Source organism: Typopeltis vanoorti, chromosome 5, assembly GCF_054136105.1.
Source record: "Typopeltis vanoorti isolate ZY-2024b chromosome 5, IOZ_Tvanoo_1.0, whole genome shotgun sequence".
Taxonomy (NCBI): domain Eukaryota; kingdom Metazoa; phylum Arthropoda; class Arachnida; order Uropygi; family Thelyphonidae; genus Typopeltis; species Typopeltis vanoorti.
The window spans coordinates 78,173,832-78,176,933 of NC_143553.1; the positions used below are offsets into that span (position 1 = coordinate 78,173,832).

The window sequence follows — 3,102 nt, forward strand, 5'->3', positions numbered from 1 at the left end:
CTATAAACTCATTTTGAATAGTCGACATATAGGATTTAGCAAACTTTTTTCCCAGCTCGATTCTTAGACAATGTTCACGTAGCACTGGATCGTATTTCGCCAACAAATGAACTAATTCTAAAAAATTTCCTCTTGATTTTTTTCACGTTGAATCAGGTTCATCATCAGTCTCGTAATGATTTCCTACTCGGTGACCCGGTAAAGCCAAATTTTGTTTAGCTAGAAATCTAATGATATCCAACAATCGTGAAAGCATCTCTCTTTCTCTCTCTCTCTCTCTCTGTTCACTTCGTTTTCTACTTGTTCTTGTACCTTTTTATCAATTGTTGCTCCACGTCGGATTTTAATTTCCAACTCCTTCCATTGTGTGAATGATCGAACATGGGCACATTTGATTCATGGTCGAATATTTTAGGATTAAGTTTCCACCACATGTTGAATCCATCCGCGGAATCAAAATTCGAATGACTTCTGTCTGCAAATAGTCTGCAACAAAAACAGTAAAGAGCTTTCTTGGAAGGAGAGTACACCAATCACACCCTCAACATTTTTTCATTATTTGGCAGAGTTCGAAAACACCGTCGCGTATAAGTTTTCTGTTTCGTCCTTTGGCGCAATATCACGAATTACTTCGCCAAAATCAGAATCTAGATGTTGAACCACAAGAAGCACCTTGACACACCAGTAGGATCAGTGCATCATCGTTAATCTTACTTGACCAAAGACCAACAGTCAACAGCTGGAATTTTTTCTTCGTTACACTCTTTATCGCTTGTTCAAGAATCACTTGACTTTGACGATGGTTTGAATTCGGAAATTGCTTCAGCAACAGTAGCAGTAGTTTCGCGACTGATATATTTCAGTAGTGCAGCTTCATTCTTTTTTAATCTTCCTTCTTAGCCTTTTTTTTTTCTAAAGGCTACACCACTTTCTTTTATTCGCTTCATCTTAATTCAGACTAAAATAATAAGAAGAAAAAGAAAGTATTCATAATAATGAATACTTTCTTTTTCTATTTTCTAAAGAAAGTATTCATAATAATGAATACTTTCTTTTTCTACCAGACTACACAAACTAAAATGTTAGTTTGTGTAGTCTGGACGCCTAAAAAACTGATACGATAACTCACCTCAGAAAAATAAAGAAGAACGATGTAAAATCACAAAGATATTACACGTACTTAACGAGATCAAATTATAACAATCTAAAGCTCAGTGACCGTGACCACTCATCAGACTGGCGGGCGTTTTTGCCGCAACTTCCTGATAGCCGTAAACGCGCAAGTATGAAAGATTTGTTAAACATACAAAAACATCATATTTTTTCAATGGTTTCGATAACGACCCAATGGATATAAATGTGTAACAGATTAAAAAAAGCTAATGATGAATCAGAAGGGTTAAGCAAAATACCCTAATATGCAAAATTAGAAGAAGAAGAAAAAAAACTTTAGCGACGTAGCCCACCACGTTATAAGCAATAAACTAATAAAGCAATCGCCGTGTCATGCGTTTTAATGTTTTATTTATAAGAATTTGAATTATAGTATGATAGGGAAATGTAACGGTTTTGTTATATTTATATTTTATTTATTTTAATTGTTAGTATAGTTGTTAAAACTAATTATTAAGCAATAAAATTACTAAGTTAACATCAATAAAAGACTTGTCGAAAAAGAAAATTGTCTAACGGAAAACCCCCAAAAAACGATCGCCCGGGCGGATTGCCACCTCCACCCACCAGCTAACGCTGCTTCTGCGAGTAATATATATGCGATGTCTAATGTTCTGGGGACGTCCACATTGCTGTATAGCGACGTTGCTTCCAATGAAGTGAGGACGTGTTAAGTTTGTTATTTTTAGCAATAAGTCGTCTGTTCTTTATCATTGATTTTGACTTGGATAGTAGAGCTATGAGTAGTTTTTACAAAGAATTTTGATATAGATAATGTGGTGGCGTTTTTGTATCAGATTATTGGTCGTTCCGAGTAGCCATCTTTATAAGTTTCAATTTTTCCGAATATATATATGGAGCCCGTGGGGGCTGAGTGTTGTGTTTTTCATTGTTATTTTTCACTTTATGCGGTTTTAATTCGTGTAGGGTATTATTAATTTGTTTTATGAGGTTGGGAATGGGTTCATTGGGGACTTTCTGGTATGAATTTTGATCATTCAAAAATTTCTGTTGTTTTGTTGTGATAATCCGTTTTGTTTATGATGACCACTGCGTCGCCTTTATCTGCTTTAGTGATCATTCCGGGTTCCTTTTAATGATATCAGAGTTTTTTTGTAGGTTTGGAGTAATGTTGGATTGTATTTTTATTTTGATATTTAAGACGCTTATTTTATGAAATATTATTTCTTTGTTGGGATCTGTTTCTAGTTTAACTTGAATTCCGATAATAGCTGATAAGAACAGATACTACACTTTGATCTTAGCCAAAAGGCCGACAAGCGATAACGACCATCGTTCAGAAACAAGGGAGTCGTCGCCGGGGATGACCGCAAGTGTGATCTGCTTCTTTGAGGAAACACTAGGCCCCACCTCCGGAAGACGGTTCTTTCGTTGTTGTGATCAGTAGAGAGGAAGCGGGCTCGACCCGGGTCCTAAAGTTGCACCCATTGCACCCATTGGAAGCCTGCGGCTTATAAAATGACTCTGATCTGTAGAGGTGGTGATGCAAGTCAAGCCCTTCCAATCAGAAGCCATTCTTTCAGGAACAATGCCTATAGCAACACCTAACTTGGTGGATACCAACTCAACGCTCATGACAGTTTCCCCACCCCCGTCCCACAATCGTTTTCGCATCCAGTAGAGGAATCGAGTCCTACATCTCCCCATGTGTTTTTCAATTAAAATGCTCTCTGATCAGTAGAGGAAACGGGCTCGACCGACAGTGGTGGTGCAATAGAGGTCCTTCTTATTAGACATGGGGGGTTTCTTTGGCATAGATTTTGGGGGTATTGCAAAGTTTACACATTTATTTGGAATGGTAATTTCATCAGGTGTGGGGTTATAATTTAATCAATTTATAATTGAATTAAGTGGCATAGGTTCCATGGTGGTGTTATCGGATGGGTTGGAAGCTGCACGTTTCTTATT

The 3,102-nt window shown here is 37.2% G+C and overlaps 1 pseudogene; it reads right to left on the reverse strand.

Moving 5' to 3' along the window:
* Positions 1–2,365: 2,365 nt before the first annotated feature.
* LOC150106562 (U2 spliceosomal RNA) lies at positions 2,366–2,458 on the reverse strand (annotated as a pseudogene).
* Positions 2,459–3,102: the final 644 nt, after the last annotated feature.